The sequence below is a fragment of the Lolium rigidum genome, chromosome 4 (assembly GCF_022539505.1).
Source record: "Lolium rigidum isolate FL_2022 chromosome 4, APGP_CSIRO_Lrig_0.1, whole genome shotgun sequence".
Lineage (NCBI taxonomy): Eukaryota > Viridiplantae > Streptophyta > Magnoliopsida > Poales > Poaceae > Lolium > Lolium rigidum.
In genome coordinates, this window is record NC_061511.1 from 121,943,272 (window position 1) to 121,968,444 (window position 25,173).

The 25,173-nt window shown below is 43.5% G+C and overlaps 1 long non-coding RNA gene across 1 annotated transcript; it reads right to left on the reverse strand.

Moving 5' to 3' along the window:
* Positions 1-22,075: 22,075 nt before the first annotated feature.
* LOC124705486 lies at positions 22,076-24,236 on the reverse strand. Its single transcript, XR_007004034.1, has 3 exons — positions 23,994-24,236; positions 23,812-23,896; positions 22,076-23,523 (listed from the first exon to the last, which is right to left on the reverse strand). It is a non-coding gene; the product is annotated as an uncharacterized LOC124705486 (long non-coding RNA).
* Between the last annotated feature and the right edge of the window lie 937 nt (positions 24,237-25,173).

The following is a 25,173-nucleotide window of genomic DNA, read 5'->3' on the forward strand; positions in this document are numbered from 1 at the left end:
TGGAGAGCTGAGGGCAGCGGATTCTTGCTTTGAATGATTGTGCTTGGCAGCAGCGAAGCGTCGATGACAGTGACTAGTGAGCGACATTGACGTTGTGGAATTCTGGAGCCCGGAGTGCATGTTCCACACGGAATGCCCCGGTGGACTGCCCTATCGGCCAAAGACTCGGGATAGAGAGTGCAGCTAGCGACAAGGAAATAAAAGACAACCACGCGGTGCGAACTTGCAGTGCCCGAGTAAATCCTATATGCCGATCAGGTCGGCACCTGCACCGCGTCGCACACCCCCGCGCGCGGTGTGGGCTGGCCCGGTAAGGCGATTTTCCTTGTTTTTTCTCCTTTTCCTTTTCTTTTCTGTTTTCTGTTTTCTTTTTTTCTATTTTTTAGTGTTTCCTTTTTTCTCTAATTTTATATTTCTATTTTAAAAAATTGAATGAATTTAGAAAATGTTCAAAATTGACAAAATTTGACCGACTATCGGAATTTGAAAAAAAATTCCAAATTTGAAAGAATTTTGAAATTTGAAAAAAAGTAATCTTGAAAAAAATTCCAATTATGGATGAATTTTGAAATTTGAACAAATTTTTAATTTTAACGATTTTTAAAATTTGAACAAATTTTTAGTGTTGAACAATTTTTGAATTACAGACGATTTCCAAATTTTGAACGAATTTAAAATCAAACATTTGTAAAATCTATAGACAGAAAATTTTGAACAAGTTTCGAAAACATAAAAAATTATGTAAAATTGTTATTTTTTTAAAACAAAACTATAAACAGAAAAAGGAAAAATAATAAGAACATGAAAAAGAAAACGTGATTTACTTGATGGGCCGCGGCCCAGTTAACAGCCGTCGGATCGGAGGGGTGTGCGGCACCACGTACTTGCCGACCCGGTCGGCATATAGTAGTTCCCCACTGCGCGCGCCAGGGGAGGGGCTCGTAGCGGGCCTAGCCGCACCACTTGCCCGCGCCACCTGAAACCATGGCTTCATGGCCTGCTCAAATTGGGCCCCATAAAACCGACTGCGTTGCTTTGCTTGGTTATGTCTCTTTCTCCCCCTGTGCTAAAAAAAATGTCTCTTTCTCCCCCACCCTGGCTGTACAGTTCGAAAAATGTTTTGATAGTTACTTTTTTTTTCACTACATGCATGATTCATATATCATCAAGATTTGTGTATGGCTGATCCTACTTCTTATTTTGATTCTAATTTTGTATAAATCTAGAAATTTGATTTGTAAATCGGTAGTTTAATACTACATCTTATTAGAACCTGAGAACATTTCTTCGAATCCCTAAGCATGCTCTTTTTCAAACTCGTGAAATTTTCAACCAACCGTGTATATATTTTTGTTTTAGTGTGTTTTGTTTTAAATCGAACACGACCATATTTTGTACCATGAACATTTTTTAACCTCGGTATATTCGAATACATGAATTCTTCTGAACCATGATCATTTTTTCGAAACATGCCACATTTTTTTATCCATGAACATATTTCTTTGAACCCGTGCTATCACTACAACCTAGTGACCACTAGTAGAAAACTATTTTACACCATGACCATAAAACGTTACAAGCCTCCTTGCAACGAAAATAGACTCTTCTACTTTATTAGTTGCACATTTTACGTGGATGTTAGGGTTTTCACGAAAAAGAATTGTTCTTACCTACGAACATACAACCACAACACCGATTAGATAATTGTCTCTACTACACCCATGGCGGGGCCTCCATTGCAAATGTCACACCGCTAAAGTAAGAGCGACAGACACCTCTAGCCACGTACATGGCACAAGTTACGAGTCAAGTGCGGAACCAATTTCGCGTAAGTGTACGTGTGAGGTCAGTCAGATCCGCTTCATCGAACAATGCCGCAGTAATGAACAAGTACACGTGAGGGGGTAACAATTATAGAGTCGATGCCCGCATGTAGAACATGCCTTCTAACCATACAAGCATACTACCCATAGATTGGCCTGATACCACCATAGGGGTTCGCAATAGAATATGAAAATTTCCTAACTTAACGCAAACCCTAATATGTCCAAGATCTATTCAAGGAGTAATGCAATAATGGAGATGATTGATACGTCTCCGACGTATCGATAATTTCTTATGTTCTATGCCATATTATTGATGACTACATGTTTTATGCACACTTTATGTCATATTCGTGCATTTTCTGGAACTAACCTATTAACAAGATGCCGAAGTGCCGCTTCGTTTTCGTCGTTTTTGGTTTCAGAAATCCTAGTAACGAAATATTCTCGGAATTGGACGAAACGAAGACCCAGGGGCCTATTTTGCCACGAACCTTCCGGAAGACCGAAGAGCATACGAAGTGGGGCCACGAGGTGGCCAAACCACAAGGCGGCGCGGCCAAGGGGGCCCGCGCCGCCCTGTGGTGTGGGCCCCTCGTCGGCCCCCGACTCGCCCTTCCGCCTACTTAAAGCCTCCGTCGCGAAACCCCCGATGCGAAAAACCACGATACGGAAAACCCTACCGAGACGCCGCCGCCGCCGATCCCATCTCGGGGGATTCTCGGAGATCTCCTCCGGCACCCTGCCGGAGAGGGGATTCATCTCCCGGAGGACTCTACACCGCCATGGTCGCCTCCGGAGTGATGAGTGAGTAGTTCACCCCTGGACTATGGGTCCATAGCAGTAGCTAGATGGTTGTCTTCTCCTCATTGTGCTTCATTGTTGGATCTTGTGAGCTGCCTAACATGATCAAGATCATCTATCCGTAATACTCTATGTTGTGTTTGTCGGGATCCGATGGATAGAGAATACCATGTTATGTTAATTATCAAGTTATTACATATGTGTTGTTTATGATCTTGCATGCTCTCCGTTATTAGTAGAGGCTCTGGCCAAGTTTTTGCTCTTAACTCCAAGAGGGAGTATTTATGCTCGATAGTGGGTTCATGCCTGCATTGACACCTGGGACGATGTGACGAAAGTTCTAAGGTTGTGTCTGTGCTCGTTGCCACTAGGGATAAAACATTGGCGCTATGTCCGAGGATGTAGTTGTTGATTACATTACGCACCATACTTAATGCAATTGTCTCGTTGCTTTGCAACTTAATACTCGGAAGGGGTTCGGACGATAACCTCGAAGGTGGACTTTTTAGGCATAGATGCAGTTGGATGGCGGTCTATGTACTTTGTCGTAATGCCCAATTAAATCTCACTATACTTATCATGCCATGTATGTGCATTGTTATGCCCTATCTATTTGTCAATTGCACGACCGTAATTTGTTCACCCAACATGCTTTTATCTTATGGGAGAGACACCTCTAGTGAACTGTGGACCCCGGTCCATTCTTTAATACTCGAAATACAAATCTGTCTGCAATACTTGTTTTTACTGTTTTCTCTGCAAACAATCATCTTCCACACAATTCGGTTAATCCTTTGTTACAGCAAGCCGGTGAGATTGACAACCTCACTCGTTTCGTTGGGGCAAAGTACTTTGGTTGTGTTGTGCAGGTTCCACGTTGGCGCCGGAATCCCTGGTGTTGCGCCGCACTACATCCCGCCGCCATCAACCTTCAACGTGCTTCTTGGCTCCTCCTGGTTCGATAAACCTTGGTTTCTTTCTGAGGGAAAACTTGCTGCTGTGTGCATCATACCTTCCTCTTGGGGTTGCCCAACGAACGTGTGAAATACACGCCATCAAGCTCTTTTTCTGGCGTCGTTGCCGGGGAGATCAAGACACGCTGCAAGGGGAGTCTCCACTTCCCAATCTCTTTACTTTGTTTTTGTCTTGCTTTATTTTATTTACTATTTTGTTTGTTGCATTATATCAAAACACAAAAAAATTAGTTGCTAGTTTTACTTTATTTACTGTCTTGCACTCTATATCAAAAACACAAAAAAAATTAGTTTACTTGCATTTACTTTATCTAGTTTGTTTTATTTACTACTCGCTAAAATGGCCAACCCTGAAAATACTAAGTTGTGTGACTTCACTAGCACAAATAATAATGATTTCCTATGCACACCTATTGCTCCACCCTGCTACTACAGCAGAATTCTTTGAAATTAAACCTGCTTTACTTAATCTTGTTATGCGAGAGCAATTTTCTGGTCTTAGTTCTGATGATGCTGCTGCCCATCTCAATAATTTTGTTGAACTATGTGAAATGCAAAAGTATAAATATGTAGATGGTGACATTATAAAATTAAAATTGTTTCCTTTCTCATTAAGAGGAAGAGCTAAAGATTGGTTGCTATCTCTCGCCTAAGAATAGTATTGATTCATGGACTAAATGCAAGGATGCTTTTATTGGTAGATATTATCCCCCTGCTAAAATTATATCTTTGAGGAGTAGCATAATGAATTTTAAACAATTTGATAATGAACATGTTGCTCAAGCTTGGGAAAGAATGAAATCTCTGGTTAAAAATTGCCCAACCCATGGACCGACTACTTTGATGATCATCCAAACCTTCTATGCAGGACTAAATTTTTCTTCGCGGAATTTATTGGATTCAGCTGCTGGAGGTACCTTTATGTCCATCACTCTTGGTAAAGCAACAAAGCTCCTTGATAATATGATGGTTAATTACTCTGAATGGCACACGGAAAGAGCTCCACAAGGAACAGGACAAATCACACTCGGAAGATCCCTGCTGAAATTATTGGGAGCAGTCATAGACGTGAGAGAAGGCACCATAAAATTTACCTCTACACCCGGGGGTAGTCATATATTCCCTAAGCCAAAGAGTAAGGACAAGAAAGGTAAGGGTAAAGCCCAAGGTAATGTCAATGCTCCATCTCGCGATAATACTTGATATACACTTTCTGCGCCTAGCTGAAAGGCGTTAAAGAAAAGCGCTTATGGGAGACAACCCATGTTTTTACTACAGTATTTTTGTTTTATATTTGTGTCTTGGAAGTTGTTTACTACTGTAGCAACCTCTCCTTATCTTAGTTTTGAGTTTTGTTGTGCCAAGTAAAGTCTTTGATAGTAAAGTAAGTACTAGATTTGGATTACTGCTAGCGATTGCAGATTTCTTTGCTGTCACGAATCTGGGTCTACCTCCCTGTAGGTAGCTCAGAAAATTAAGCTAATTTACGTGCATGATCCTCAGATATGTACGCAACTTTCATTCAATTTGAGAATTTTCATTTGAGCAAGTCTGGTGGCCTAATAAAATCCATCTTTACGGACTGTTCTGTTTTGACAGATTCTGCCTTTTATTTCGCATTGCATCTTTCGCTATGTTGGATGAATTTCTTTGATCCATTAATGTTCAGTAGCTTTATGCAATGTCCAGAAGTGTTAAGAATGATTGTGTCACCTCTGAACATTTGAATTTTTATTGTGCACTAACCCTCTAATGAGTTGTTTCGAGTTTGGTGTGGAGGAAGTTTTCAACGATCAAGAGAGGAGTATGATACAATATGATCAAGGAGAGTGAAAGCTCTAAGCTTGGGGATGCCCCGGTGGTTCACCCCTGCATATTCTAAGAAGACTCAAGCTGTCTAAGCTTGGGGATGCCCAAGGCATCCCCTTCTTCATCGACAACATTATCAGGTTCCTCCCCTGAAACTATATTTTTATTCCGTCACATCTTATGCACTTTGCTTGGAGCGTCGGTTTGTTTTTGTTTTTTGTTTTGTTTGAATAAAATTGATCCTAGCATTCACTTTATGGGAGAGAGACACGCTCCGCTGTAGCATATGGACAAGTATGTCCTTAGGCTCTACTCATAGTATTCATGGCGAAGTTTCATCTTTGTTAAATTGTTATATGGTTGGAATTGGAAAATGCTACATGTAGTAACTCTAAAATGTCTTGGACAATTTGATACTTGGCAATTTTTGTGCTCATGTTTAAGCTCTTGCATCATATACTTTGCACCCATTAATGAAGAAACACTTAGAGCTTGCTAATTTGGTTTGCATATTTGGTTTCTCTAGAGTCTAGATAACATCTAGTATTGAGTTTTGAACAACAAGGAAGACGGTATGGAGTCTTATAATGTTTACAATATGTCTTTTATGTGAGTTTTGCTGTACCGTTCATCCTTGTGTTTGTTTCAAATAACCTTGCTAGCCTAAACCTTGTATCGAGAGGGAATACTTCTCATGCATCCAAAATACTTGAGCCAACCACTATGCCATTTGTGTCCACCATACCTACCTACTACATGGTATTTATCCGCCATTCCAAAGTAAATTGCTTGAGTGATACCTTTAAAATTCCATCATTCACCTTTGCAATATATAGCTCATGGGACAAATAGCTTAAAAACTATTGTGGTATTGAATATGTACTTATGCACTTTATCTCTTATTAAGTTGCTTGTTGTGCGATAACCATGTTTCGGGGACGCCATCAACTATTCTTTGTTGAATATCATGTGAGTTGCTATGCATGTCCGTCTTGTCCGAAGTAAGAGAGATCTACCACATTTATGGTTGGAGCATGCATATTGTTAGAGAAGAACATTGGGCCGCTAACTAAAGCCATGAATCATGGTGGAAGTTTCAGTTTTGGACATATATCCTCAATCTCATATGAGAATAATAATTGTTGCCACATGCTTATGCATTAAAGAGAAGTCCATTATCCGTTGTCCATGTTGTCCCGGTATGGATGTCTAAGTTGAGAATAATCAAAAGCGAGAAATCCAAAATGCGAGCTTTCTCCTTAGACCTTTGTACGAAGCGGCATGGAGGTACCCCATTGTGACACTTGGTTAAAACATGTGCATTGCAAAGATCCGGTAGTCCAAGCTAATTAGGACAAGGTGCGGGCACTATTAGTATACTATGCATGAGGCTTGCAACTTGTAAGATATAATTTACATAACTCATATGCTTTATTACTACCGTTGACAAAATTGTTTCATGTTTTCAAAATAAAAGCTCTAGCACAAATATAGCAATCGATGCTTTCCTCTTTGAAGGACCATTCTTTTTACTTTTATGTTGAGTCAGTTCACCTATCTCTCTCCACCTCAAGAAGCAAACACTTGTGTGAACTGTGCATTGATTCCTACATACTTGCATATTGTACTTGTTATATTACTCTATGTTGACAATTATCCATGAGATATACATGTTACAAGTTGAAAGCAATCGCTGAAACTTAATCTTCCTTTGTGTTGCTTCAATACCTTTACCTTGATTTATTGCTTTATGAGTTAACTCTTATGCAAGACTTATTGATGCTTGTCTTGAAGTACTATTCATGAAAAGTCTTTGCTTTATGATTCACTTGTTTACTCATGTCATTACCATTGTTTTGATCGCTGCATTCATTACATATGTTTACAAATAGTATGATCAAGGTTATGGTGGCATGTCACTTCGAAATTATCTTTGTTATCGTTTTACCCGCTCGGGACGAGCGAAGTAAGCTTGGGGATGCTTGATACGTCTCCGACGTATCGATAATTTCTTATGTTCTATGCCATATTATTTATGATACCTACATGTTTTATGCACACTTTATGTCATATTCGTGCATTTTCTGGAACTAACCTATTAACAAGATGCCGAAGTGCCGCTTCTCGTTTTCTCGCTGTTTTTGTTTCAGAAATCCTAGTAACGAAATATTCTCGAATTGGACGAAACGAAGACCCAGGGGCCTATTTTGCCACGAACCTTCCGGAAGACCGAAGAGCATACGAAGTGGGGCCACGAGGTGGCCAAACCACAAGGCGGCGCGGCCAAGGGGGCCCGCGCCGCCTCGTGGTGTGGGCCCCTCGTCGGCCCCCGACTCGCCCTTCCGCCTACTTAAAGCCTCCGTCGCGAAACCCCCGATGCGAAAAACCACGATACGGAAAACCTTATCGAGACGCCGCCGCCGCCGATCCCATCTCGGGGATTCTCGGAGATCTCCTCCGGCACCTCGCCGGAGAGGGGATTCATCTCCCGGAGGACTCTACACCGCCATGGTCGCCTCCGGAGTGATGAGTGAGTAGTTCACCCCTGGACTATGGGTCCATAGCAGTAGCTAGATGGTTGTCTTCTCCTCATTGTGATTCATTGTTGGATCTTGTGAGCTGCCTAACATGATCAAGATCATCTATCCGTAATACTCTATGTTGTGTTTGTCGGGATCCGATGGATAGAGAATACCATGTTATGTTAATTATCAAGTTATTACATATGTGTTGTTTATGATCTTGCATGCTCTCCGTTATTAGTAGAGGCTCGCGGCAAAGTTTTTGCTCTTAACTCCAAGAGGGAGTATTTATGCTCGATAGTGGGTTCATGCCCGCATTGAAACCTGGGACGATGTGATAGAAAGTTCTAAGGTTGTGCCGTGTCTTGTTGCCACTAGGGATAAAACATTGGTGCTATGTCCGAGGATGTAGTTGTTGATTACATTACGCACCATACTTAATGCAATTGTCTCGTTGCTTTGCAACTTAATACCGGAAGGGGTTCGGACGATAACCCGAAGGTGGACTTTTTAGGCATAGATGCGGTTGGATGGCGGTCTATGTACTTTGTCGTAATGCCCAATTAAATCTCACTATACTTATCATGCCATGTATGTGCATTGTTATGCCCTATCTATTTGTCAATTGCCCGACTGTAATTTGTTCACCCAACATGCTTTTATCTTATGGGAGAGACACCTCTAGTGAGCTCGTGGACCCCGGTCCATTCTTTAATACTTGAAATACAAATCTGTTGCAATACTTGTTTTTACTTGTTTTCTTTGCAAACAATCATCTTCCACACAATTCGGTTAATCCTTTGTTACAGCAAGCCGGTGAGATTGACAACCTCACCTGTTTCGTTGGGGCAAAGTACTTTGGTTGTGTTGTGCGGGTTCCACGTTGGCGCCGGAATCCCCGGTGTTGCGCCGCACTACATCCCGCCGCCATCAACCTTCAACGTGCTTCTTGGCTCCTCCTGGTTCGATAAACCTTGGTTTCTTTCTGAGGGAAAACTTGCTGCTGTGCGCATCATACCTTCCTCTTGGGGTTGCCCAACGAACGTGTGAAATACACGCCATCAATGATATCGGTGACATACCCTCGTAGACCGATAGCGGTTAACGTACCGCTAGAACGTGGTTGATTTAGATGTACTCTCGTCGCCAACCTCAGGATCGTGTAGAAGTCCTCTCCCATGACGACGAGTGCCGTAGGTGCAGCACCTCGTAGTTTTTCTCGTGTACAGTGCTCAACGACGCTCCCAGCTCCTATCCAACGAAGTTGCGGAAGTAGATCTTCTGGATCCGGATCCCAGTGGCGCTCCCGCTTGCTGGGTGTAGTTGTCTCCCTCCCTGTGCAGTTCTTTGGGGAACCACACGAAGAAGAAAACTAGAGAGAGATGATGTGGGCATTACCCTTTGGGTACCCGACATTGGCCTACGTCCCTTGGCCCAACAGAGGGCCCATGAGAATCACTGCAGCCCAAGGTGGATCAACACATCGGTTGCAAAGGTGGAAAAATGGAAGGAGATGATTACTTGACGGACAAGGCAAGGAGACGTCGATTAAAGGAAGGATAGATTAGATAATACCTGTAACCTAGTCGAATCCGTGCAGGACTCTCGGGACCTGGCCTCCTATATAATAGTCAGGAGAGGGCATGCCGGATTCTACCTACACAACCCTGCATACACCAAACCCTATAAACCTTGCCTCTCGGCGAGATCATCATCACGCAGTCTATAGGCTGGCCCATTGTAACCTTTTTCACCGATAACCAAGATTAGACAAGCATGAGTAAGGGTTTTACCTCATCGAGTGCCCCGAACCTGGGTAAATCTCACCTTCTGTTCGTTTGGTATCCGATGTCTTGTGCTAACTTGCAGGATTCCGTCAACCCTAAGCCCCTCATGGTGGGCGTTGCCGAGGATCCCCCTCGTTAATTAGCGCCATCAGTGGGAACCCTGCTCGTCCAAGGCACATCATCGGTTGTTCAGATCGCGCCGGCTACATCTGCGTCGGCATCATCGTCATCGGCTCAATCATCGCCGATCTTGGAGGACTCGATCTGCTTCGGGTCCTTCGAGTTTACCCCCCAGGCCTTCTCGTCGTGTTCGACCTTTTCGGTTCTACGCGGCAGGATGGATATGGTGTTTGGGAGCGTCCACCTCAACATTAGCGCCTGTGGCGTTCTCCGACTCCCTAACCCGATCACTTCAGGCCCCGCGGCAGTCGCAACTTCATCGACTGCCACGTCTGTTGCTTCAACAGCAACCGCGGCCGATCTATCGGCTGCGACTTGATACGTCTCCGACGTATCGATAATTTCTTATGTTCCATGCCATATTATTGATGATACCTACATGTTTTATGCACACTTTATGTCATATTCGTGCATTTTCTGGAACTAACCTATTAACAAGATGCCGAAGAGCCGATTGCTCGTTTTTGGTTTCGAAATCCTAGTAACGAAATATTCTCGGAATTGGACGAAATTAAAACCCGGGGTCCTATTTTGCCACGAAGCTTCCGGAAGACCGAAGAGGAGTCGAAGTGGGGCCACGAGGGGCCGCCACCATAGGGCGGCGCGGCCCGGGTCTTGGTCGCGCCGACCTGTGGTGTGGGGCCCTCGTGTGGCCCCCATGTTGCCCTTCCGCCTACTTAAAGCCTCCGTCGCGAAACCCCCGAGGCGAAAAACCACGATACGGAAAACCTTACTCGAGACGCCGCCGCCGCCAATCCCATCTCGGGGGATTCCGGAGATCTCCTCCGGCACCCTGCCGGAGAGGGGATTCATCTCCCGGAGGACTCTACACCGCCATGGTCGCCTCCGGAGTGATGAGTGAGTAGTTCACCCCTGGACTATGGGTCCATAGCAGTAGCTAGATGGTTGTCTTCTCCTCATTGTGCTTCATTGTTGGATCTTGTGAGCTGCCTAACATGATCAAGATTATCTATCTGTAATACTCTATGTTGTGTTTGTCTGGATCCGATGGATAGAGAATACCATGTTATGTTAATTATCAAGTTATTATATATGTGTTGTTTATGATCTTGCATGCTCTCCGTTATTAGTAGAGGCTCTGGCCAAGTTTTTTCTCTTAACTCCAAGAGGGAGTATTTATGCTCGATAGTGGGTTCATGCCTGCATTGACACCTGGGATAGTGACGAAAGTTCTAAGGTTGTGTTGTGCTCGTTGCCACTAGGGATAAAACATTGATGCTATGTCTAAGGATGTAGTTGTTGATTACATTACGCACCATACTTAATGCAATTGTCCGTTGCTTTGCAACTTAATACTCGGAAGGGGTTCGGACGATAACCTCGAAGGTGGACTTTTTAGGCATAGATGCGGTTGGATGGCGATCTATGTACTTTGTCGTAATGCCCAATTAAATCTCACTATACTTATCATGACATGTATGTGCATTGTTATGCTCTCTCTATTTGTCAATTGCCCGATCGTAATTTGTTCACCCAACATGCTTTTATCTTATGGGAGAGACACCTCTAGTGAACTCGTGGACCCCGGTCCATTCTTTAAATACTGAAATACAAATCTGCTCGCAATACTTGTTTTACTGTTTTCTCTCGCAAACAATCATCTTCCACACAATACGGTTAATCCTTTGTTACGAGCAAGCCGGTGAGATTGACAACCTCACATTGTTTCGTTGGGGCAAAGTACTTTGGTTGTGTTGTGCGGGTTCCACGTTGGCGCCGGGATCTCCGGTGTTGCGCCGCACTACATCCCGCCGCCATCAACCTTCAACGTGCTTCTTGGCTCCTCCTGGTTCGATAAACCTTGGTTTCTTTCTCGAGGGAAAACTTGCTGCTGTGCGCATCATACCTTCCTCTTGGGGTTCCCAACGAACGTGTGAGTTACACGCCATCAAGCTCTTTTCCGGCGCCGTTGCCGGGAGATCAAGACACGCCGCAAGGGGAGTCTCCACTTCCCAATCTCTTTACTTTGTTTTTGTCTTGCTTTATTTTATTTACTACTTTGTTTGCTGCATTATATCAAAACACAAAAAAATTAGTTGCTAGCTTTACTTTATTTACTTGTCTTGCACTCTATATCAAAAACACAAAAAAATTAGTTTACTTGCATTTACTTTACTTGATTCATCATGTTTCCTTTTAATTTTACCACAAAAAACATACCGGTAGGACGCGGGTCTATAATTGGGAGAAACAATATAGAAGAATTTTTCAGTCATGTTAGTACCATTGAAGACTTTGAAGATAGACACTTGGTAGAACTTGCTCCTACTTATGAAATTGCTGCTGCTGCTTTAGTCCGCATGTTGGAAACTAAATTTGTTAATCTCAATCCTATAATCCAACACATGTTTCTCACACTTGGTGATATGGAAGAGGGGGAAAAGAAAGATTTTGTTTTAGAAACCCTTCTTAGAGAATTTGGTGGTCTAGCAAGAGAGGCTAGAAAGGTCTTTACTAAATTTAATATGCTTGGTTCTCATACTAATTTTGTTGGTCTCCTTGAAAAAATGGACATGGATAGAATAAGGTACACTAATAATGCTAATAATGGTGGGGAGATCAAAGCACCAATACCATGTAAACTCCTAGCTATGAATGATGCACTAGAAAATAACTATGCTTGGCTTGTTCCTGAAAATTTGTTCGATGAGAGTAGCAAGCCCAAGACTAATGAAAAGGGAGACGCTGAAACTTATGTATCCAATATACTATGCATGGTTGAGAAAACTCCAAACCCCGCTATAGATGCACCACCCTTTGATAATACTTGATATACACTTTCTGCGCCTAGCTGAAAGGCGTTAAAGAAAAGCGCTTATGGGAGACAACCCATGTTTTTACTACAGTATTTTTGTTTTATATTTGAGTCTTGGAAGTTGTTTACTACTGTAGCAACCTCTCCTTATATTAGTTTTATGTTTTGTTGTGCCAAGTAAAGTCTTTGATAGTAAAGTAAGTACTAGATTTGGATTACTGCGCAGAAACAGATTTCTTTGCTGTCACGAATCTGGGTCTAATTCTCTGTAGGAAACTCAGAAAATTAAGCCAATTTACGTGAGTGATCCTCAGATATGTACGCCACTTTCATTCAATTTGGGCATTTTCATTTGAGCAAGTCTAGTGCCCTAATAAAATCCATCTTTACGGACTTGTTCGTTTTGACAGATTCTGCCTTTTATTTCGCATTGCCTCTTTTGCTATGTTGGATGAATTTCTTTGATCCATTAATGTCCAAGTAGCTTTATGCAATGTCCGGAAGTGTTAAGAATGATTGTGTCACCTCTGAACATGTTAATTTTTATTGTGCACTAACCCTCTAATGAGTTGTTTCGAGTTTGGTGTGGAGGAAGTTTTCAAGGATCAAGAGAGGAGTATGATGCAATATGATCAAGGAGAGTGAAAGCTCTAAGCTTGGGGATGCCCGGTGGTTCACCCCTGCATATTCTAAGAAGACTCAAGCGTCTAAGCTTGGGGATGCCCAAGGCATCCCCTTCTTCATCGACAACATTATCGGGTTCCTCCCTCGAAACTATATTTTTATTCCGTCACATCTTATGCACTTTGCTTGGAGCGTCGGTTTGTTTTTGTTTTTGTTTTGTTTGAATAAAATGGATCCTAGCATTCACTTTATGGGAGAGAGACACGCTCCGCTGTAGCATATGGATAAGTATGTCCTTAGGCTTTACTCATAATATTCATGGCGAAGTTTCTTATTCGTTAAATTGTTATATGGTTGGAATTGGAAAATGCTACATGTAGTAACTCTAAAATGTCTTGGATAATTTGATACTTGGCAATTGTTGTGCTCATGTTTAAGCTCTTGCATCATATACTTTGCACCCATTAATGAAGAAACACTTAGAGCTTGCTAATTTGGTTTGCATATTTGGTTTGTCTAGAGTCTAGATAACATCTAGTATTGAGTTTTGAACAACAAGGAAGACGGTGTGGAGTCTTATAATGTTTACAATATGTCTTTTATGTGAGTTTTGCTGCACCGTTCATCCTTGTGTTTGTTTCAAATAACCTTGCTAGCCTAAACCTTGTATCGAGAGGGAATACTTCTCATGCATCCAAAATCCTTGAGCCAACCACTATGCCATTTGTGTCCACCATACCTACCTACTACATGGTATTTATCCGCCATTCCAAAGTAAATTGCTTGAGTGCTACCTTTAAAATTCCATCATTCACCTTTGCAATATATAGCTCATGGGACAAATAGCTTAAAAACTATTGTGGTATTGAATATGTACTTATGCACTTTATCTCTTATTAAGTTGCTTGTTGTGCGATAACCATGCTTCGGGGACGCCATCAACTATTCTTTGTTGAATATCATGTGAGTTGCTATGCATGTCCGTCTTGTCCGAAGTAAGAGAGATCTACCACCTTAATGGTTGGAGCATGCATATTGTTAGAGAAGAACATTGTGCCGCTAACTAAAGCCATGATTCATGGTGGAAGTTTCAGTTTTGGACATATATCCTCAATCTCATATGAGAATAATAATTGTTGCCACATGCTTATGAATTAAAGAGGAGTCCATTATCTGTTGTCCATGTTGTCCCGATATGGATGTCTAAGTTGAGAATAATCAAAAGCGAGAAATCCAAAATGCGAGCTTTCTCCTTAGACCTTTGTACGAGCGGCATGGAGGTACCCCATTGTGACACTTGGTTAAAACATGTGTATTGCAATGATCCGGTAGTCCAAGCTAATTAGGACAAGGTGCGGGCACTATTAGTATACTATGCATGAGACTTGCAACTTGTAAGATCTAACTTTCATAACTCATATGCTTTATTACTACCTTGACAAAATTGTTTCATGTTTTCAAAATAAAAGCTCTAGCACAAATATAGCAATCGATGCTTTCCTCTTTGAAGGACCATTCTTTTTACCTTTATGTTGAGTCAGTTCACCTATCTCTCTCCACCTCAAGAAGCAAACACTTGTGTGAACTCGTGCATTGATTCCTACATACTTGCATATTGCACTTGTTATATTACTCTATGTTGACAATTATCCATGAGATATACATGTTATAAGTTGAAAGCAACCGCTGAAACTTAATCTTCCTTTGTGTTGCTTCAATACCCTTACTTTGATTTATTGCTTTATGAGTTAACTCTTATGCAAGACTTATTGATGCTTGTCTTGAAGTACTATTCATGAAAAGTCTTTGCTTTATGATTCACTTGTTTACTCATGTCATTACCATTGTTTTGATCGCTGCATTCATTACATATGTTTACAAATAGTATGATCAAGATTATGATGGCATGTCACTTCAGAAATTATCTTTGTTATCGTTTTACACTGCTCGGGACGAGCGAGAACTAAGCTTGGGGATGCTGATACGTCTCCGACGTATCGATAATTTCTTATGTTCCATGCCATATTATTGATGATACCTACATGTTTTATGCACACTTTATGTCATATTCGTGCATTTTCCGGAACTAACCTATTAACAAGATGCCGAAGAGCCGATTCTTTGTTTTCATGTCGTTTTTGGTTTCAGAAATCCTAGTAACGAAATATTCTCGGAATTGGACGAAATTAAAACCCAGGGTCCTATTTTGCCACGAAGCTTCCAGAAGACCGAAGAGGAGTCGAAGTGGGGCCACGAGGGACCGCCACCATAGGGCGGCGTGGCCCAGGTCTTGGCCGCGCCGACCTGTGGTGTGGGGCCCTCGTGTGGCCCCCCACGTTGCCCTTCCGCCTACTTAAAGCCTCCGTCGCGAAACCCCTGAGGCGAAAAACCACGATACGGAAAACCTTACTGAGACGCCGCCGCCGCCAATCCCATCTCGGGGGATTCTGGAGATCTCCTCCGGCACCCTGCCGGAGAGGGAATTCATCTCCCGGAGGACTCTACACCGCCATGGTCGCCTCCGGAGTGATGAGTGAGTAGTTCACCCCTGGACTATGGGTCCATAGCGGTAGCTAGATGGTTGTCTTCTCCTCATTGTGCTTCATTGTTGGATCTTGTGAGCTGCCTAACATGATCAAGATCATCTATCCGTAATACTCTATGTTGTGTTTGTCGGGATCCGATGGATAGAGAATACCATGTTATGTTAATTATCAAGTTATTACATATGTGTTGTTTATGATCTTGCATGCTCTCCGTTATTAGTAAAGGCTCGGCCAAGTTTTTGCTCTTAACTCCAAGAGGGAGTATTTATGCTCGATAGTGGGTTCATGCCCGCATTGACACCAGGACGGTGACAGAAAGTTCTAAGGTTGTGTTGTGCTGTTGCCACTAGGGATAAAACATTGATGCTATGTCTAAGGATGTAGTTGTTGATTACATTACGCACCATACTTAATGCAATTGTCTGTTGCTTTGCAACTTAATACTGGAAAGGGTTCGGACGATAACTTGAAGGTGGACTTTATAGGCATAGATGCAGTTGGATGGCGGTCTATGTACTTTGTCGTAATGCCCAATTAAATCTCACTATACTTATCATGACATGTATGTGCATTGTTATGCTCTCTCTATTTGTCAATTGCCCGACTGTAATTTGTTCACCCAACATGCTTTTATCTTATGGGAGAGACACCTCTAGTGAACTGTGGACCCCGGTCCATTCTTTAAATACTGAAATACAAATCTGCTTTGCAATACTTGTTTTACTATTTTCTCTCGCAAACAATCATCTTCCACACAATACGGTTAATCCTTTGTTACAGACAAGCCGGTGAGATTGACAACCTCATCTGTTTCGTTGGGGCAAAGTACTTTGGTTGTGTTGTGCAGGTTCCACGTTGGCGCCGGGATCTCCGGTGTTGCGCCGCACTACATCCCGCCGCCATCAACCTTCAACGTGCTTCTTGGCTCCTCCTGGTTCGATAAACCTTGGTTTCTTTCTGAGGGAAAACTTGCTGCTGTGCGCATCATACCTTCCTCTTGGGGTTCCCAACGAACGTGTGAGTTACACGCCATCACGACTTCATCGACCATTGCATCGGCAATACTGATCATGTCGGCTCCATCATCACCATCGGCGTCACCATCGTGCCGGACCACATCTACAATGTCCGTCGGGTCTGATGACTCCGAGTCGTCGGATCTGACGTCATACTACTGCATCGACTGCGACACCAGGCACGAGCTCAGCTCGAACGCCCCTCCCTTCGTGTGTGGCATCGAGTACTCCTCTGACGAGGAAAGCATCGGCAACCATGGCGACATCATCTCTTTGTCCATTGCACGGCTAGCGCAATATCAGGTCTGTGGCACCTTCGATCCAGAGTCCGGAACCGAAACCCATGTTGGCGACAATACTGCACATGTTCGGAACGATCGGCGGTGGGATGGCGAAGCTAGTGGCAGCAACGCCAAAACCACCATCTTAGTCTCAGAAGGAATCGGATGCAGCACAAAGCTGTGTTTAACTAGTCAACGAGCAATCGGAACTCAATCAACGTCGGCTGGCGGCTGATATATCGAAGTCCATCACCAAATTGATGGAGACCGCCAACAGTTGGGCTGACGGCGAAGACAATGTGCAAAAATCCCGCCCACGCAGAAACAACAACGAAAACAATCAAAGGTGCGTGAATGGCTCGGGGAGTCGACAAGATCGCGACAACGATCACCGCAAGAGGAGGAGAGGTTGCGGCTACGAAGCGACCGGCGGCACCAACACTGTTACATCTGGTTACACTGACTGGTGCGATGACCAACGCAACGATCAACGCGATGACTGTCGGGATAACAATCGCGGTGGAGCCGGAGGTAGCCAAAGCAGCCGACGAGACCGACCGCCACGGGTGCTCGACCTACCGGCTGTAGAGCAGCTAAACGTTCCCTGCTACTTGCACGCCTACACCGACTCAAAAGACAACATCAGAAAATCATCTCACCTGCTCAGGGACTGTCAGCAGTTCCTCGAGTTTCAGAACTTCTATGAAATACTGAACTCTGATTCTAATACGCAGACGCACCTGGCGATAATGGTGCACCCGCCCCTAACCAGCCACCCGCATCCCAGTTCCAGGACCAGCAGGTCCAACCTCGCAACAGAAGTTTTTCTCCACCGCGGGGGCAGGTGAACATGATCCACAAGACCGACGTCTCCAAAAGGGAGCTGGAAAAATTCACGTGGGAGATAAACCTTGCGGAAGTCACCATGACGAACGTCCCAGAATACATCGACTGGCTCGAGCAGAGAATCCTATTCAGCAGGGCCGATAATTCGATGGTCGTTCCTAGGCTAGGCCATGCCATGCTAGTACTTGAAGCACAAATTGGTGTGTTCGACATGAGCAAAGTATTCATGGACGGAGGCAGCGGCTTAAACCTTTTGTTCGCAAGCACGATGAAGGCGTTGGGCATCACAACCGACATGCTGCAAGAATCCGACACAGGTTTCCATGGCATCATCCCGACCCTGCCCGCATACCCTCTCGGCAAGATCTCCTTGGATGTTGTCTTCGGCAAACCCGATAATTTCAGGAAGGAACGACTCGAGTTTGAGGTAGTAAATTGGAAATCGCAGTACCACGCTATCCTCGAGAGGTCAGCATACGCCAAATTCATGGCAGTAACCCACTATGCGTACCTAATACTCAAGATGACAGGCAACAACGGGATCACAATCACCATCCACGGAAGCTTCTCACGATCCGATAATTGTGAAAAGACTTTCATAATATCGCCTCCAAGTTCGGGGTCAAGGAGGAGCACAATGCACTAGACGTACTCACCGACCACAATCAGCCACCTACTGATAATCGGAGCACAAAAATCAATGAGTTTGACGCTGACAAGGAAGCAAATAATCATCACGTGCATCCCTCCTACCCGAAGAAAACAGTCAACACGTCGGTTGACCTTACTATCGCATAGAAAGGCGCGCTCATCGAGTTCCTCCGTGAGCACTGGGAAATATTTGCATGGGAACCATCCGACATGCCAGGTATTCTCAGGGAACTCGCTGAGCATGCCCTCAAGGTTGACCCCAAAGCCAAACCTGTCCAGCAGACACTGCGCCACCTGTCGGAGCCGAAGCGCAAGGCCATCGGCGAAGAAGTCAATCGGTTTCGCCAGGCCGGATTTATCCAAGAACTCAAGGAACCCAAGTGCGTAGCCAATCCAATTATGGTGCCAAAGAAAGATATGATGGTCCTCCGCATGTGCATCGACTTCACCAGCCTCAACAAGCACTTCCCGAAGGACCACTTTCCGCTGTAGCGCATCGACGAGATCGTCGACTCCACGGCGGGCTGCGATTTCCCATCTTTCCTCGACGCTTACTCCTGCTACAACCAAATCAAGCTCAAGGAGAAGGATCAGGAGCTAACAACATTCATCACACCTCATGGTGTCTTCTGCTACAACGTCATGACCTTTGGCTTAAAGAACGCAGGCGCGGCCTACCAGCGGTCCATGCAGGCCTGCCTCTGGGAGAAGATCGGCAGAAACATCGAGGTCTACATCGACGAAATCATCGTAAAAACCAAGGACGCCACCACGCTCATCGATGATCTTCGGGAGACATTCAACAACCTCGACCGCTACAACATCAAGATGAACCCATAGAAGTTCTTCTTCGGGGTCCCTGGAGGCCAAGTACTCGAGTCCTTCATATTTGCCCGAGGAATCGAAGCCAACCCTGATATGGACATTATCCTTTTGGTAACCGACATTAGTCTACCTCTTTTAGCCCAACAAAGAGCCCATGAAGATTGCCCTAATCTAAGGTGGGCCCATACGTCGGTTACTACAAAGAACTAGCATGGATGGGCGCGGATGGGCGCGACGGCACGCCGCGCCAACTGTGTAATATGATGGTTGTAAGAAAATTAAGGCCACACTTGGATTGATAGAAGTAATGAAAATTTTCTCACTTAACCAATAGGCTCTAAGATGGTTGGTAACAAAATCTGATATAGCATACACTGACCTGATCACTACCATTATGTTCACTACCATTATGTTTCCAAATAGCTAATATACTGACCAACACTCAAGCAGAATACATAGATCACATTAAGACGAATTCCAGGAAATAAACAGTTGCCTTATCATAAATTTTGTTAGCCAAGCTGATACATGGATGGAAAAACTCAAGAGGCTTGGCCTTCCCTAAGCACCAGGATGCATCACCTTTGTTAGAATCAATTTTCAATGTTCCTTCCATATTTCATGCCTCAAACAAAAAAGATGACAACCTTGTCTCATACATGCATAACTTGAGGCATCAGTGCACCTATCATGAAGCGCTTACTTGGCTTTGCATTATCCTTTCCTCTGTGAGATAAACGGTAGTGGCTATCTGTATGCAGAAGACCCAAGTTCTCCACTGACAGGCAATGCAGAGATATCCCAGTGAGCAGGTGGGCTTCTTGGATTCAGGTCAGGACTCCGTGGCGAGAAGATTCTAGAGGTCTCTAGAAGTAAAATAAAATAATATATGTATGCAGAAGACCCAAGTTCTTCTCTGACATGGAATCTAGAGATATCCCAATGAGGACGTGGGCTTCTTAGATTCAGGTCAGGACTCCGATGGCGAGAAGATTCTCGAGGTCTCTAGAAGTAAAAGAAAATAATCAGATAGCTAAACCAGGAAAGAAAATGGCAAATTGCCTTAGTTTAGTAAGACAATAATCCAATGCCTATCCATGTACATGTAATGTAGTGAATCTATGCATTGGTTGCTGAAAATGGTAGACTCCAGGAGAGCAGGGTAAAGAAAAAAAATACAAATGAAAGGTCTATGGTGAAGCAGAAAGATAGATCTGGTGAAGTGGTGCTGCAAACAAAATCTGTAACGACTCCCACGTGGTGATCTCACAGAAACTACTTTCGACCCAAAAATCAGAGAAGGAAGAAGTGTGCACGGGGCACACCAGGCGTCTCTATAAGCATGTATGTGATGTTACTTAGTATAAAGTTTGCTCGTATTTTTTGAGTCAAATCGACATAAAGCATTTAATCATAGATAATACTTGTCTAATTCTATGAAGTAACATGACCATTACAGTCATTCTAAGCACAAAAACCTGATTGTTTGTTTCTATGGATGTTACTTAATTTATTAAGAAATTATGAAAACAACTGTATGCACACATGAGGTTGGCTGTTTGGCCTAAACCAATCCTGTCTACTGTGAACATTTGATGTATCATTGATAACATTGTAAAAATTCATGGACTTTGATTACTTGTTATGTTTCATTCCTCTCGAATAGTCAAGTAGCATTTTGAGTCAAGTCGACGTAAAGCATTAAATCATAGCTAATGCTTCTCTAATTCTATGAAGTAACATGACCGTTACAGTCATTCTATGCACAAAAACCTGATTATTTGTTTCTATGGATGTAACTTAATTTATTGGGAAATTATGAAAACAATAGTATGAGGAGGTTGGTTGTTTGGCCTAAGCCAATACTGTCTGCTGTGAAGATTTGATGTATCTTTGATAACATTGCAAAAATTCATGGACCTTGATTACTCGTTATGTTTCACTCCTTTCAAATAGTCAAGTAGCAACATCTTAGTAGATGCACTTTTGAATTCTAAATGATAGTTCAAGGACTAAGCATCACACATGGAGAAGGGTCCTGATAGTATCGAGCATAACCATTGTCCTAATGAACAAATATATATACCCAAACTTTATAGGCTAATAAGAAATAATGCACCCCCTTAATAATTTCCAGAAATGGACCACCAGCACTCACATCAAAACAAAATAGAAAACACCAATGTTCTTGTGGATCTTGACATTAAGCTTGAAAATAAAGCGACAGAAGTTTACCGTAGCCTCTCAATGGTAACCTTGGAACCTTTGTCGCGGTCACTAACCTGTAAGTCCATTCAAATATCCGCCTGCACTATATACCATAAGGTCCTATTCGGCGTGCAGGTCTTGCGCCTCTCCTCTTCGGGGCTCGTCTTCAGAATCGGAGCTGCCGGTCTCTTCCTGAAGAGCCACCTGTTTGGCATAGGCCGGCTTGAGCTTTAGCTTTTGTGGGTAGCCAGGGTGGCTGGGTGTGCCCCTTGTAGGTGTGGGCTTTGTCCCGTTGTTGTAGGTTTTCGCCCGGTTTTCTCCTAAAAACTGTGCACCTTCTACTTAATTAATGGATGAGGCAAAGCTTTTGCCTCCGTTTCAAAAAAAAAAAAAAGAAAAGAAACCTGCAAAAGTTCACGCTTCCTTACATGTATTTCTAACTAAGTATGAGATGCATCAGCGGAAAAAATTTGTTGTAAGGTGTCAACATTGAAACATAAGGCAATCACTAAAAAAAATTCTAATGTAGTTAACTGTTAAAATAGTTGGCCAGAAAGTTTGAATGTAGAAAATAATGAAGTGCAGTTGAAAAGATAATTAAGAATGTGAAAAAATATACATGGCCAAGCAAAGAAATCAGAAGTATGTGTGAATGATTCAGGTCATGTCTCTTGATTTCAAAGCAAATCTAACGCCAAGCATAATTGTTCGCTGAATACTTACGCTATATACTACACATAGGTGTTAATCAGTTCGAAAGTATTGTGTGTTGCCCAGACCAAAGATAAAGGCCATGTCCTGCAGAACAATAACAAACCTGTACATAATGTGACAAACTGCTGAATGGAATTGCATATAAACTTTCGAGAAGTCCTAAAGACTGTAAATTGCATATAAACTTTCGAGAATCCCTTAAAACAATGCTCAAGATTACCCTTCATGTATTTGCACAAGATGATATCTGGTTCATCTGAGGAGTGGATTACCAGTGGGAAGTTAAGCTAATGCAATTCATACTTGAACATGGCTCCATTGGGTGTGTAGTTAACTTGCAACTTAAATCTCCGTACATGTATACCTATGCATGCAAACAATATATACATCTCCGGTTCCTCATTCATCAAAGAAGATATACTTCTGCTTTATGTTCAGACATTTCGGTACAAATAAATCTAAAAGTGGTTATGCAACATGGCTCCATTGGGTGTGTAGCTAACTTGCAACTTAAATCTCCGAACATGTGTGACCATACCTATGCACGCAAACACTACATACATCTCCGGTTCCTCACTTCTGCTTCATGTTCAGCAATTTCGGTACAAATAAATCTAAATTTGGTTATGCTAATAATGTAGTCAATGTAACATACAAGTGAAGGGTTTGAATTTTGAAAAGAAAGTGAGATAGTATACTGGGTGAATTTGTTCAGACTCATCCATTTTACTATACTCAGATTATGAGCGCACTTGTATGTCCTATGCATATCAGAGTATGACAGAGAACCTCTCCCTAGAAACTGAAGCTTTGTGGCTTGGACAACGGAGGCATTGATAAGAGAAATTTCTAGAGGTAATAAGACAAATAAAATTGTTTCTTCGCGGAGAGCTCAAATTTAGAGTATTCTCATTTGATTAAAGAGGGAGAGTGTTGAAGTAACTTTAAGTTCAATTCATCATCATTTGATTAAAGAGAAGAAAAAAAATACCCGTGGAACAAACATGTCTAAGTGTTTTGTTGTCAACCTCTGTTGTTAATGGAAAAATGTCGCAGACCATAGGAAATCCAAGAGGTTTCAAGGCACAGGTAGTTGATAAATTTATCAGTATCAACCTCCAGTCTGCAGTCAGTTATCTGTAAGAAATGCGTCTCTGAGTCATGTTTTGTCAGATACAATTTAGATCATGGTAATTGACGGCAATATAAAAAAGAGTGCGTTGAAAAGTTCTGTGATAATTAGTATGTAGTCGTTGTTTGTTGCCACCACATATCTGATGCAAAGATGCTCAAAGTTCTTATATATGCCATATCAATAGGATTCATAAAGCATGCTTGCAGGTGAGAAGAGAAGAAGACAGTAACCTTAAAATATCAAAAAGAATTATGGAAATTATGTGAATTGAATGAGCACATAAGTTCGACCTTGAGCTTCAGATTCCCCTCCTTGTCCTCCACTTCAGTGTTTACTTCCGACATGATATTGGATTATTGGCAGCCATGGTTCAGCCTGGCAAGCAAAAATCAAACGGCAGAAGATTTTGGGTCAAGACTGAGATCATAATCCAGTTCATGGCGGTAGCATGATCCATAGGTGATGAGCTCACCATTAGTCGACGGGTGCATGAGGTAAACGTATCAGTGAGCTCATCCAGGAAGCAGGGCGTCTCCTACCCGGCGTAGAAACCGCGGTGGATGGTTCCTCGCACCTGCCCTCCAGGGTCACCGCGGCCCTCTTGTGTTCGCCGGCGTGAAACCGCTCTTACCACTGCGTACTCCTGTCGCCGGCGAAGCGTCCGGCGAGTGACGGCGAGCGGCTTGGCGTGCAGCACCACGAAGTGGCGCTTACGGAGGTGATTGTCGAGCGCTGCCGCATCTTGGAACAGCGAGGTGGTCGCGGCGGCCGTCGAGCCATGTCGTGCGTGGGTGGCCTGGCCGCACGCCACCCCTTCTCTCGCCTGGATAAAATTGCGGTGCCCCCTTGTTGAACTCGCGACCGAGAAGCGCCGGCCGCCGCAGCTGCCCCCAATGCTCACGAAGCGGCAAGGCCAAGAGCCGCCGCCACCCGGATCCCCTCCGTTCGTGCGCCTCTGCCCCGCTACGCTGGAACTATCCTCTGCACCCCACCTCTCCCACGGCGTCGTCGATGGCAGCAGGGCGGCCCGAGGTAATGCAGTGCTCCCCGATCCGGAGCAGCCGCCAGCGCTTCTGGTCGTCGTGCACCCACCCGGCGAACCGGACGGTCGATTCGAGAGCAGCCATCCAGGAGGGGAGCTACAACGTCGGCGGGGGACGGCGGGTTCGCCTCGGTGACAACCACCGCGTTGGAGGTCGCAAGACCGCCGGAAACGGAAGGGCTTGTGCTGGGGATGAAGTGGCTGAAAGCCTGAGATGAAGGGAGGACGTGTCGCGTGGGCACTGACGCGAATTTTCTAGAGGGGATCAAAGCGGTGCGGCAAGAACAGATCTAGCAGGTAAAGAGTTAAGCAGTGCCAGACAAAACCTGAGCAGCTACCTAAATAGCAAAAGCCACATCGCAATATAACACAACACTAAAGCTAAAAAGAGAAGAAGGAACCAGAATGTGCACGTGGTAACAATGCAGGAGCCGCAAGCTCACCTAAAAATTCTCACAAGACACCAGAAGTGTACACGGTATGCCCTCTAGAGAAATCAAATTATCTAAATAGCATACGTGTTAGCAGCACAATAAATCCTAATCATACTCCAAAATTCTATGAAAAAAGATGTTTGTTCATCTTTAATATAGTAGTTATACTTACGAGA